Here is a 13219-nt window from a genome sequence, read left to right on the forward strand (position 1 = left end):
TACGAGAACTGGACTACCACCGACCAAAGATGTTACGGAGTGCATAAAACTCTGCCCAGGAGAGCCAAGATCAAGGGGTGAGTGGTTTGCTTTAGGAAACAATTCTACCAAAAGTAACATGGGAAGAGAAGTAATGTAAAGGGTTTAAGACATTAAATGCACAACTGACTCCAAACTGCCATTTAGTATGCTTTGCATTATAGGCTATAAAAGCTACCCTCCATCTGTGGAATGTTAAGCTGACAACCAAGACAAAGCCTCGCATATTCAATATCCCACTATTTTCCGGTTGTACCAAAAAATAAACCACCACCAAATGATTTCACCTCTTAAAAAAAGCATTTACACTTAAAAACTGGGATGAGGTGGGATTCCCTCCTTTTTATGTTTCTAGAGCTACTAAAAAACTTGCATTTACGAAATAGTTGATATTCCTCTGGATTGTACAAGAAAGGAGACAGGGACCACTGATAGGACCGGGTGTGTGATATTAATCAGATTTGGCTTCTTTCTCTCCTGCTTCATCAGAAGCTGGGCTCTCCTCGTTTTTTAGTTTCTCCATCTTCTGCAGCTAAGTCTTCTTTAGTCTCTTGGTTAGTCACTTCAGCCTGTTTTCCCTTTGCTCCCCTTTTTCCTTTTGTTTGCACTTTTTTGTCTTAAGATTTATCCTTTCCTGCCGCCTTTTTTTGGCTTCGTTTCCACTTTTGCAGGAGGCGGTTTAGCGTACAACCTCGCCCATCTCCTCTTGGTCTCCTCTTTCGCCGCCCCCTCGGCGGAGCCGACCTTCCTCTTGGCATCGCGGCGGCGGGGCGGGCGCATGCCCGGTGCCTGCGGGCCGCGGCGCACCGAGAGCCTTCTCGAAGCCGGGCGGCCTGGCCGCTGCCGCTCCTCTCGCCGCCCGAGCTGGGGGGACCCGCGGCGAGGGGGGGAGAACCGGATGGAACCGGATTGGGAGCCCACCCCCAACATCTTAGGCATGTAAAGCCCTGAAGCTGAGCCAGTTTTGACATGGTGGCTTTTACCTACTCTATTTATAATGTCTCTGTTAGCTTCCTCCCAGGTTAAGGGGCCAAATCTACCTGCTCTTTCTTTTCTCCGAAAGCACAAGGAATTGAAAATGGCAACAAACAACTAGTCTAGCTTGATGCTGGAGATGCTATTATTTCACTGTTTAGACAACATAAAGTTTAGAAAGGATAAAGTCCTGCCCCAAGGTCAAAACAAACCAATGACACAAGAACAGGACAGAAGAGATGGGACTGAGGTAGATTTAGGTGTTCAGTTCATTTCTAGCTTAATAAGCACAGCTTAATGCGAGATTCCCAGACACGCTGATCAAATCGAACAAAATACTTACTCTGTACCAGTGGGCAGGGTCTAGAGCAGTGGGTCATTCTGGGATTGACATTTTGAGAGGGACATGGGCACATTGGGAATTGTCAGGAGGGCAGTGACCAGGATGGCTACCATGTCTATATGAGAGACAATAAACGATTTGAGAAAATGAGTTTATACTTTGAACTAGAAAGTTCTAGGTCTCTTGCTGAATTAGTTTTCTACTGCTGCTATAACAAATTACTATGAACTAGCTGGTTTCAAAGAACACAGATTGAAAGGAATCTGGAAAGATAGTTGGATGGGAAGCATCAGGAATCTATCTCCCCCCGCCCCCCAGACAACAATTGTACTGGCAGAATCTGTCATGTAAGTATTTTGGAACTCTGGAGTCTATTGAAGGATTGCAACTTCCAGGGGAAGGCTTGGACAGGTAAACTGTGCTTCATTTTGGTCAGTTTCAGCTCTGAGCATAGCAGTTACCCATCCCCCATCCCCACGGTGGGCAGCTGTTTGCATACAGCTTGTGGGAGCCCGGCTGGGCAAGAGGACCCTGTGCTGCAAATGCTGGCGATCTACGCTCCGACTTCCCATTGCTGCTTCTGACTAGATTGTTGCTGCCCCTCCACCTCCAGCTGAAGTGACTTCCAGGGGATTTAAAGGGCGGGTGCCCTTTACTGCCCTCTTCATTTTTCTCTTTTTCCTCCTTTTTAAAGCCAAACATTAAAGACAAGGATACTGTATTAGGGTTCTCCAGAGAAACGGAACCAATATGATATATGTAGATTGATATCTCTATATAGATATCTCCCTCTCTATGTATATCTATATGAAATTTATTATAGGAGTCAGCTCATGTTACAGAGGCTGAGAAGTCACATGATCTGGAGTCTGGAGAAGCAGGAAGGCCATGGGCATAATTCAGTAAAATGCTGAAGGCCTGTGAACCAGGGGGTGAGGGGCTGCTAGTGCAAGAAACAGGAGCTCTGATATCTCTGAGGGCAGCAGAAGATGGACCTCCCAGCTTAAAAAGAGGGAGATAATTTGCCCTTCCTCCGCCTTTTTGTTCTATTCAGACCCTTGACGCATGGGATGAGGCCTGCCCACATTGGTGAAGGCAGATCTTTTTCACTCAGTGAATTGATTGTCTTCTAATCTCTTTGCTAATCTCTTCTGAAAACACCCTCACAAACATACCCAGAAATAATTTTTTACCAGCTATCTGGGCATTCCTTAGCCCAGGCAAACTGACACAAAATTAACCATCAGACATGCAAAACAACTGCATATATGGGGGAGGTTAGCAAGTGATCGTGCATGCCCAAGGAAAGGCTCTGAAAAGACCCAAGACTTTAAACTATACCTCAGCTGATCCTTGTCACATAGATAGCCTACAGCAATGGGAAGCAAACAAAAAAACGCTGTTAAAGCAGTAACAAAAAACAGCAAACTCTGGGTAAGAGGGAGAATCTGGTCTCCATAATTACCACATTATTAAATCCAAATATTCAAATTTTTTCCAAAAAAATCATAAGGCATACAAATAAACAGAAAAGTATGGCCCATTCAAAGAAAAAATAAATAAAACCAACAGGAACTATCCCTGAAAAAGACTTGATGGCAAATACAGCAGACAAAACAACTTTTAAAACAACTGTCTTAAAGACGCTCAAAGAACTTAAGGAAGATTTGGAAGAAGTCAGGAAAATGTATGAACAAAAATGGAAACATCAATCATGAGACATAAAACCTAAAAAGAAGCCAAAAAGAAATTCTGGAGCTCAAAAGTATAATAATTGAAATGAAAAATTAACTAGAGGGATTCAAAGGCAAATTTGAACAGGCATAAGAATCAGTGAACTTGAAGATAGGACAATGGAAATAATCAAGACTGAGAAACAGAAAGAAAAAGATTCAACTCAAAACCATATGAAGAAACAAAGATCCCAATAAAGGTACATAAGTAATTATAAAAGCTAACATTATTGTAACAGTGGCTTATAATTCCACTTTGTTTTCTAAATGACTTGAGACTAATGCATTAAAAATCATTATTAGTTTACATTATTCTGGGGCACACAACGTATAAAGGTGTAATTCTGTGATAATAACAGCAAGGGGTGGGGATGGAGCTGTAAAGGAGCAGAGTTCTTATATATTATTGAAGTTAAGCTGGTATAAATTTAAATAAGAGTGTTATAACTTTAGTGTGTTAAATGTAATCCCCATGGTACCCACAAAGAAAATAGCTATAGAATATAGACAAAAAGGAATGAGAAAGGAATTTAAACATTTCACTACCAAAAAAAAAAAGTCAACTAAACACTAAGGAAGACAGTACTGTAATACAGGGAGTGAGAAACAAAGCCGTAAAATGTATAGAAAACAAATAAGATGACAGAAGTCTCTCCTTCCCAATAATTACTCTTAAATGTAAATGGATTAAACTCCCCAAAAGACAGACTGGCAAAATGGTTATAAAAACACAGTCCAACTATATGCTATCCACAAGAGACTCACTTTAGATCAAAAGGCACAAACAGATCAAAAGTGAAAGAATGGAAAAAGATATCCCATGCAAACAGTAACCGAAAGAGAGCAGGGGTGGCTGTAGTAACACTGGGCAACACAGATTTTAAATCAAAAAGTTTACAAGAGACAAAGTAGGACATTATATATTAATAGAAATGTGATGTATCCTCTTGCTGTAACATTATAAACACTTACATTTCTAATGACATACAACTGAATAAATAAAGCAAAAATTGACAGAATTAAAGAGAGAAATAATGGATAGAGCAAGCAGACAGAAGTAAGGAAATAGATACAACAAACCAACTGTATATAACAGACACTGCACACTCTACCCACCACCAAGAACATATACATTCTTCTTATGTGCACGGGGATATTTTCCAGGTTAGACCATATGTTAGGCCACAAAAATTAAGTGTCAATAGATTTAAAAAGATAACTATCATATTTTCTCTGACCACAATGAGATAAAGTGAGAAATCAGTGACAGAAGGCAAACTGGAAAATCCACAAATATATTGAAATTTAACAACACACTCTTAAACAACCAATGGATCAAAGAAGAAATCACAAGGTGAATTAGAAACTCCTTAGTTTTAATGAAAACAAAAATGCAACATACCAAAACTATAATGTAGCAAAAGCAGTCCTAAGGGGAAAATGCACAGCTATAAACACATTAAAAAAAACAGATCTCAAATTAAGAACATAGCTTTACAAGTTAAGGAACTTGAAAAAGAACAAACTAAACCCAAAACTAACAGAAGGAAGGAAATAAAGATTAGAGAATAGGGGACTTCCCTGGTGGCGCAGTGGTTAAGAATCTGACTGCCAACGCAGGAGACACTGGTTTGAGCCCTGGTCTGGGAAGATCCCACATGCTGCAGAGCAACTAAGCCCATGCGCCACAACTACTGAAGCCCGCGCGACTAGAGTCTGTGCTCTGCAACAAGAGAGGCCGCCACAATGAGAAGCCCGCGAACCGCAACAAAGAGTAGCCCCCACTTGCGGCAACTAGCAAAAGCCTGCGCACAGCAATGAAGACCCAACGCAGCCAAAAATAAATAAATAAATTTTTTTTAAAAAAGATTAGAGAATAGGAAAGTAGACAAAAATCAATGGAATTAAAAGCTGATTCTTTGAAAAGGTCAACAAAATTGACAAAACCTTAGATGAACTGAAAAAAAGGACTCAAATTACTAAAATCAGAAAGGAAAGTGGGGACATTACTATCATTTCTGCAGAAATAAAGAGGATAAGAATACTATGAACTATATGCCAACAAACAGGATGACCTAGATGAAATGGACAAATTCCTAGAAACATAAAACCTACCAATACTAAGTCATGAAGAAACAGAAAATCTGAATAGACCTGTAACTAGTAAGGAAACTGAACTAGTAATCAAAAATCTCCCAACAAAGAAAAGCCCCAGATCTGATGGCTTCACTGGTGAGTTCTACCAAACTTTTAAAAAAAATCTAATATCAATCCTCCTCAAACTTTTCCAAAAAATCAAGGAGGGAACACTTCATAAGTCATTCTATGAGGCCAGCATTACTCTGATGCTGAATTCAAAGTCATTACAAGCAAATAAACAAGAAAACTCAAAACAAAAAACTACCACACCAATTTCCTTTATCAACATTGATGGGAAAATCCTCAACAAAATTCTAGAAAACTGAATTCAGCAGCATATTAAAAGGATTATACACCCTGACCAAGTGGGATTTATTCATGGAATGCAAGGATAGTTCAACATAAAATTGATCAATGTAATATACCACATTAACAGAGCAAAGGGGAAAAAAAATGATCATCTAAATTGCTGCTAAAGAATTTGACAAAATTCAACACCTTTTCATGGTAAGAAAAACACTCAAACTAGGAAAAGAAGGAAAGTACTTCAACATAATAAAAGCCGTATGTGTGGAAAAACCCACAACAAACATCATGCTCAATGGTGAAATACTGAAGGCTTTTCCTCTAAGAGCAGGAACAAGACAAGGATGCCCACTTTTGGGCATAGTACTGGAAGTACTAATCAACATAGTACTGGACAGTTCTAGCCAGAAGTATTAGGCAAGAAAAAGAAATACAGGGCATCAAAAATGGAAAAGTAAAATGATCTTTGCAGATGATATGCTCTTCTATGTAGAAAACCCTAAAGACTCCACAACACAAAACCAAAACTATTAGAGCTAATAAATGAATTCAGCAACATAGCAGGATACAAAGTCAACACACAAAAACCAGTTGCATTTCTATACACTAACAATCAACAATCTGATAAGGAAATTATAAAAATTCCATTTATAATAGCATCAAAAATAAAATACCTAGGAATTAACTTAACCAAGGAGGTGAAAGACTTGTACAATGAAAACTACAAACATTGCTGAAAGAAATTAAAGGAGACATAAATAAATGGAAACACATCTGATGTTCATGGACTGGAATACTTAATATTGTTAAGATGTCAATACTACCCAATGTTATCTACAGAGTCGATGCAATCTCTACATTCAAAAAACATCACTGGGATTTTAAAATAGAAAATCTCATTTTAAAATTCATATGGGATCTCAAGGGCTCCCCATATAGCCAAAACAATCTTGAAAAAGGAGAACAAAGCTGGGGTACTCACACTTCCTGATTTCAACTTACTACAAAGCTATGGTATTAGAAACCGTGTGGTACTGGCATAAAGACAGAAAGATAGACTGATTAAATAAAATAGGGAGCCTAGAAATAAACCTTCATATATATGGTCAGGTGATTTTTGACAAGGGTGCCAAGACCATTCAATGGGGGAACAACAATCTATTTAAAAATAGTGCTGGGAGGGCTTCCCTGGTGGCGCAGTGGTTGACAGTCCGCCTGCCGATGCAGGGGACACGGGTTCGTGCCCCGGTCCGGGAAGATTCCACATGCCGCGGAGCGGCTAGGCCCGTGAGCCATGGCCACTGAGCCTGCACGTCCAGAGCCTGTGCTCCGCAATGGGAGAGGCCACAACAGTGAGAGGCCAGCATAGCGGGGGAAAAAAAAATAGTGCTGGGAAAACTAGAAGTCCACACACAAAAGAATGAAGCTGGACCCTGACCTAGTGCCAAGTATAAAAATTAACTCAAAATGGATCAGGACCTAAATGTAAGACCAAAAACTATACAACCCATAGAAGAAAACAGGAAAAAAGCTTCATGACACTGAATTTGGCAATGATTTCTTGAACATAACACCAAAGGTATAGGCAACAAAACAGAAAAGATAGATTGGACTTCATGAATATTAAAAATTTCATGCATCAAAAGATAATATCAACAGGGTAAAAAGGTAACCTGCAGAATGGAAGAAAATATTTGCTAATCATATATATAAGGGTTTAAAGTAAAAAGCAAAAATAAACAAATGGGACCTAATTTAACTTAAAAGCTTTTGCACAGCAAAGGAAACCATCAACAAAACAAGACAACCTGGGGCTTCCCTGGTGGCGCAGTGGTTGACAGTCTGCCTGCTGATGCAGGGGACACGGGTTCGTGCCCCGGTCTGGGAAGAGCCCACATGATGCGGAGCAGCTGGGTCCGTGAGCCATGGCCGGCTGAGCCCGCACGTCCGGAGCCTGTGCTCCGCAACGGGAGAGGCCACAACAGTGACAGGCCCGCGTACCGCAAAAAAAAAAAAAACAACAAAAAACCCCACAAGACAACCTACTGAATGGGAGAAAATATTTCAAATTATATGACTGATAAAGGATTAATATCCATCATATATATAAACAGCTCATACAACTCAACATTGATAAAACAAACAACCCAATTAAAAAATGCACAGAAGAACTGAATAGACATTTTTCCAAAGAGGGAATGCATATGACCAACAGGCCCATGAAAAGATGCTCAACATCACTAATCATCAGGGAAATGCAAATCAAAACCACAATGAGTTATCACCTCACACCTGTCAGGATGGCTATCATTAAAAAGAACATGAACTATAGATGTTGGCAAGGATGTGGAGAAAAGGAAACCCTTGTACACTGTTGGGGGGAATGTAAATTGGTGCAGCCACTATGGAAGACAGTATGGCGGTTTCTCACAAAACTAAAAATAGAACTACCATATGACCCAGCAATTCCACTCCCGGGTATATATATATATATATATATAAAAGAAACCAAAAACACTAATTCGGAAAGATACATGCACCCCAATGTTCACAGCAGCATTATTTACAATTGCCAAGATATGGAAGCAACCTAAGTGGCCATCAACAGATGAATGGATAAAGAAGATGTGATATATACACACACACACACACACACACACACACACACACAATGGAATACTACTCAACCATAAAAAAGAAAGAAATTTTGCCACTTGCAGCAACATGGATGGAGTTGGAGGGCATTATGATAAGTGAAATAAGTTAGAAAGACAAACACTGTATGATATCACTTATATGTGGAATCTTAAAAAAATACAACAAACCAGTGGTTTACCAATGGGGAGAGAGAAGAGGGAAGTGGCAATATAGGGGTGGGTGAGTGGGAGGTACAAACTATTGGGTGTAAGATAGGCTACAGGGATGTATTGTACAACACAGGAAATATAGCCAATATTTTGTAATAACAAATCTAGTGTAACTTTTTAAATTTTATAAAAATTTTAAAAATTAAAAAAAATGGGCAAAGGAACTTGAATAAATATTTCTCCAAAGAGGATATATGCATGGCCAATAAGCACATGAAAAGATGCTCGGTATCACTAATCATTAGGGAAATGCTAATCAAAACTACAATGATATATCACCTCACACACATTAGAATGGCTACTACTAAAAACAAACAAACAAAAACAAACAAACATACAACAAAAAAACCCAGAAAACAAGTGTTGGTGAGGATGTGGAGAAATTGGAACCCTTGAGCACTGCTGATGCGAATATTAAAAACTGGTACAGGGACTTCCCTGGTGGCACAGTGGTTAAGAATCTGCCTGCCAGTGCAGGGGACAAGGGTTCGATAGCAGCATTATTGACAATGGCTAAAACGCACAAGTAACCCAAGAGGTCATTAACAGATGAATGGGTAAACAATTTTCTGGCTTAAAAGTTAGCTTTTTTGTTTTTTGTTTTACAACACAGCAAAAAAGAATCTACAACTATCAAAATCTGCAAAGCACCTGTAGAAAGGAGCTACCTTTTTTGAACTGTTTAATTAAAGCTTCTCTAGGATTTTACACACCCATTTTTGATCATTAAGAGCATGGAACTTCTCACACCTGTTTGTGTCTCCACGGGCTTTAGACCCCCAACATATTTACACACTTTAGTATTCTACATCTAATCAAATCAGCTTTCATTTAGCCCATTTATATTTTTAAAAAATAGAAAAGTGAAACAAAAACAGATTTAATTTCCTTCTGAAATCTGTTATGTAAACGTTTTGTTGAATTTAAACATCACAAGTTTGATAAAGTTGTCAACGAGGTCTCTCACCCACCCCACAGCCTGTGGAAAATCTTAATTACAGCAGATTCAAATACATGGCTACATTGTCAGCTGTTTTTTCTGCTTGGAATCAGCTACCTTGATGTTCTCATACTGTTTTAACCACCTCTTGGCGTCTCAGCTAAGAATGTCTGTCTCAGTTCAGCCTAGAAATCCACCACCATAAAATGGAGTATTATTCAGCCTTTAAAAAGAAGGAAATTCTGACATATGCTACAATATGGATGAATCTTAAGAACATTATACTAAGTGAAATATGCCAGCCACAAAAATACAAATACCATATGATTCCACTATATGAGACATTTAGAGTGGTCCAAATCAGAGACAGAAAGTAGAAGGTTGGTTGCCGGGGCAGAGGGGAGGGGGCAATGGCGAGTTATTGTTTAACAGGTACAGAATTTCCGTTTTACAAGATGAAAAGTTATGGAGATGGATGGTGTTGATGAAACATTATGCATGTATTTAATCCCACTGAACGGTATACTTAAAAATGGTTAAGACAGTAAATTTTATCACTATAAAATTTTTATCACTATAAAAAAATTGGAAAAAAATCCAAAAATTGATTATCTCACAGTTCTGGAGGTCAGAAGTCCAAAATGGGCCGGCAGGGCTGCATTCCTTCTGGAGGCTCTAGAGGAGAATCAATTTCTTTCCCTTTTCCAGCTCCTGGAGGTTGTCCGCGTTCTTTGGCTTATGGCGCCTTCCAGCAATGGCGTCACCCCAACCTCTGCTCCGTCAGCACAGCTCCTGCTTTCCCCCGGCTTCCTCCGCGCAACTGCTTGCCCGACCGTGAGCCTCCTGCCTCCTTCTTATAAGGTGCCTTATATTGGACACACCTGATAATCCAGAAGGCTTTCTCTGTCTCGAGAACCTCAGCTTAATCACACCTGCAAGTCCTTTTGCCATGGAAGGAAACAAATTCACAGGCTTTGAGGACTAGGACGCCGGCATCTTTGGGAAGCCATTACTCTGTTTACCGCAGTTGCCTAGAGAAATACTCACGTGAGTGTGGGAGGAGGTAGGCGCAAGGGCTTCAATACTGAAAGCAGGGGTAAGCCCATGTCTGACAATAGGGTTGTGGTTGAACAACCGTGCAGACATTCTATAGAATACTACGCAGCCATAGAAAGAATGAGCTGGATGACATGGAAGGCCGTCCATGGTGCATTTTCAAATGAGAAGGTCAAATTTCAGAAATTCTTAATTCATTTGTTCAACAAATATTTTCAGTGTCTATCATGTTCCTGAAGCTGGAAGTACAGAAGTGAATTAAACAAGAGTTTATACTCTATTTCTGTATAAAAACTGTATGCAGAAATAGGTGTGTACAGGGAAAAAAGGGTCTAAGCTGGAAAATAAATACTGATATGTTAACAGCGGGTATCTCGGGAGAGGAAGAGCAGGAAGTAAAAGCGGTGAAGGTTGGCCCTTCTTCTTTGGTTGTTTTTATATAGTTTTACCTTTTCAATGAGCATTTAAAATTGCTTGAAGTTGGCTAAAAATTTAAACTGAGGTACCGTTACTAGGAGAAGTTATCTGTTATGTCTAACCCCATCTCATAATGACAAAACTGTACCACCTGCAAAACAGAAAGAAGGGAGGGAAGGAAGGGAGAGCGTGGAGACAAAAGAAACATCCAGCTGATTGGTGTTAACTTGGAGCAGGCAAGGCTTGCGGGGCACTTAGCCAACAAGTGGAGCAAAGTGTCCCTCCCTCCCTGGCGGGAACTGGCAGCTCCTCCGGGTACGATTCTTTATAACCTCTCCTGTGGCACCGGCCCTGTGCCTAGTGTACGCAGTAGGCGATCAATGACATATTGTCGACCAGCCGAGTCACCGATGGGAGCGCCTGTAAAGGTGTAGATGACACCCAAACAGGAGGGGCAAGCGTCCTGTCAGGGCTCAGCTTTGACCCCATATGGCAACACCCACACCCACCAGCCTCACTTCCACACCCATTCGTCTCCCCTCATTTCTAACCATTTCAGATCAAAGTCTGGTCCTTCCCAAGCCCCCAGAACTTCCTGGTTTATTTGAAGCAGAGGTTCTGCAGTTGGAGGAAGTGGGTAGAAATTCCAGGTCACTTATCTCCGCCATGGTGTCCTCAAGATGAAAGAACTTGTGGTTTGCTACTTCTTTGCCCTGAACTGCAACCTCTGAGCTGGCCTTTCTGCCCCCTGCATGTGTCTCTGGAGCTGATGCTTCGTGGCTGCAGGGTGCAGGGAAGACAGGAGGGGGTGAGGAGTGGGGCCCGAGGACCCTCGACCCCGGGACCCCGGGCAATGTCATCTCAGACTTGTAAACCTAAGTTCCCTTGATAAACATCATCTGAGAATCACACACCTGGCAAACAGGCTGTCCCGGGAACATGGCCCAGGAACAAACAAAACAAGCTTGTGTCTTTCATTTTGTTCTTGGTTCTTACTGTTCTAGGAAGAAAAAAAAAAAGACTGGACTTGAGTAGGCGAGACATTCACATGTTTTACTCAGAAAACAAGGAACCTCTGATTTTCTTGGAGAAACGTTGAGAGCTGTCTTTTCCTTTTAGTGCCCTTAAGCATAGACTGAAACAAGGAAGACATAATTTCAGTTCATTCCAATTGTCCCCTTGAACACCTACTTCATCCTTCCTAGACTGATCGTTGGACAGAATTAAAACTGCTCCCAAAGTGTAGTTTGATTCAGCCTGCGGGCCCTCCGTGAAGTGTCCCTGCCGCCTTCTGGCTCTGTCCTCCTCTCCTCCTGGATCCCCCTCAGGCACACCCTGCACGTCCCTGCCCCCAAGCCCTCATACCTGTCCCCTCGGCCTGGAACATGGTCCTCCCGTTTCCCTGCCTCCTTCAGGTCCCTTCAGAACCTCAACCGCCACCCCATCCCAGCCCTCCCACCCCAGCCCTGCTTCATTTCTCTCCACAGCACTTGTCACCTTCTAATAGGTCACATTGTTATTTTGTTCATGGTCTACCCCCTTTCTGATGTAAACTCCACCAAGGCGTGGATTTTCATCCATCTGTTCACCACTGGAAACTCAGTCCTAGATAATTGAATCTGAATCTTTATAGAGGAGTTTTGCATTATGTATCCAAAATCTTATAAATACGCTAATGCTTCCACGCAGCTATTCGACATCTAGGAATTTATCCCTGGGACGTCATCACAGAAGTGTGCAAAAATAGAGTTAGAAATGTTATAAAAGCTAAACACTGGGGCTTCCCTGGTGGCGCAGTGGTTGAGAGTCTGCCTGCCGAAAAATTTATCCCTGGGAAGTCATCCCAGAAGTTGCAAAGATAGAGTTAGAAATGTTATAAAAGCTAAACACTGGAAATAATAAGAGCTGACATTTAATTAGCACTTACCATGTGCCAGACCCTGTTTTAAACATTTTACGCACATGAACGCTTTAAACTCCCGACTGCCCTGTAACCCACCTATTATTGTCTGGATTTTACAAGTGAGGGAACAGGCAGAGGGACTGAAGAGCACGCAGTCGAGCCAGGATTTGATGGGGTGTGTCTGCCTCAAGTCCATATTCTTAACACCCTATGGGTTACATGAGCTGTGCTTCAGCCACCCTGAGGCATTCAATGCAACCATTTAAAATGATGCTGTAGACAATGAATTTTTTCTGGTGGGGGGACAAGGGACATGAACCCCTGAAATTATATGTAAATTGTGTGATCATACACATTGCTGGGAAGGAGGCAGCTTTATCAGATTCTCAGAGACATCCAAGAACCAGCGTTGTAGAATAATTCTTCTACATACGTAGTTCAGGTGAACGTATCCTGCACGTGGGTTATCAACTGTTTAGCACAGTCTTTAAAAAATTTCTT

At 41.0% G+C, this 13219-nt stretch overlaps 1 pseudogene; it reads right to left on the reverse strand.

Moving 5' to 3' along the window:
• Positions 1-490: 490 nt before the first annotated feature.
• Positions 491-969, reverse strand: LOC112403202 (non-histone chromosomal protein HMG-14 pseudogene; annotated as a pseudogene).
• Positions 970-13219: the final 12250 nt, after the last annotated feature.

The sequence above is a fragment of the Neophocaena asiaeorientalis genome, unplaced genomic scaffold (genome assembly GCF_003031525.2).
Source record: "Neophocaena asiaeorientalis asiaeorientalis breed wild unplaced genomic scaffold, Neophocaena_asiaeorientalis_V1.1 scaffold1337, whole genome shotgun sequence".
Classification (NCBI taxonomy): domain Eukaryota; kingdom Metazoa; phylum Chordata; class Mammalia; order Artiodactyla; family Phocoenidae; genus Neophocaena; species Neophocaena asiaeorientalis.